This window comes from Colobus angolensis, unplaced genomic scaffold, assembly GCF_000951035.1.
Source record: "Colobus angolensis palliatus isolate OR3802 unplaced genomic scaffold, Cang.pa_1.0 Scaffold245, whole genome shotgun sequence".
Lineage (NCBI taxonomy): Eukaryota > Metazoa > Chordata > Mammalia > Primates > Cercopithecidae > Colobus > Colobus angolensis.
The window spans coordinates 2,301,994-2,303,212 of NW_012115655.1; positions in this window are offsets into that span (position 1 = coordinate 2,301,994).

Here is a 1,219-nt window from a genome sequence, read left to right on the forward strand (position 1 = left end):
TGTGCCACCATGCCTGGCTAATTTTTGTATTTTTAACAGAGGCTGGGTTTCACCATGTTGGCCAGGCTGGTCTCCAACTCCTAACCTCAGGCGATCCACCTGCCTCAGCCTCCCAAAGTGCTGGAATTACAGGAATGAGCCATTGCGCCCGGCTTCCCCTGTCACTATCACATCACTTTGTTTTACCTTCTTCATAGCAGTTATCATTCTGAAGCTATGTATTTACAAGCCTATGTGCGTCCCTCCAGCTGACAGAAGGTCCTGAGAGCAGCCTTGTCTGTCTTGCTACCGCTATATCTCATGCAATATGCCTTACACATAGTAGGCCCTCAGTATTTATTAAATGAATTAAAAGTTACGGGGTGAGGAGATCTGTGAGGAACCGGCTATACCTAGTTCTGGTTTGAGACTTACTGTTTCAGGCGTGCATGCATCCACATTCTTTTTTGTGTCGGGTGGGGGTGGGGGATGGAGTTTCACCCTTGTTGCCCAGGCTGGAGTGCAATGGCGCGATCTTGGCTCACCGCAACCTCCGCCGCCCAAGTTCAAGCGATTCTCCTGCCTCAGCCTCCCGAGTAGCTGGGATTACAGGCATGCGCCACCACGCCCGGCTAATTTTTTGTATTTTTAGTAGAGACGGGGTTTCTCCATGTAGGTCAGGCTGGTTCTAACTCTCGATCTCAGGCGATCTGCCCGCCTTGGCCTCCCAAAGTGCTGAGATTACCAGCATGAGCCACCGCGCCCAGGGCCCACTTAAGTCTTCATTCAATCCACTTATTAAACCACTATCTTGCAACTGGACGCTAAGGTTATAGGGAGGAATCAGAACTTGATGCTGTCCTGCTCTAGAGATCAGTTTCGTGGACTCATTGACAGCAGTTGTGCTTCTCAAGAAACCCTGACGGGCCATATTAAGGTCACTCTCCTCCAGGGATCCAGAGTCAGACCCACCCTCTTTCCCCAGGCCATTTCTGGGGACCAAAGCAATCCCTGCATTCCACTCCTCCCGGACTGCAGAGCAGTCACCGATCCCAGTTGGGTCCGGAGACAGGGCCTTCAGGGGTCCCGGAACGCCGCCATCCCGGTGAATCTCCCCTTCCGTTTCTAGGGACCCGGGACCGGAGCGCCGTGGCCCAGCCAGTGGGCGGGACGTCAGGGGGGCCGGGTGGAAGCTCAGCCATCTGCCGCGAGGCCGGCGTCTCTCCGCTCTCCGCGGCGG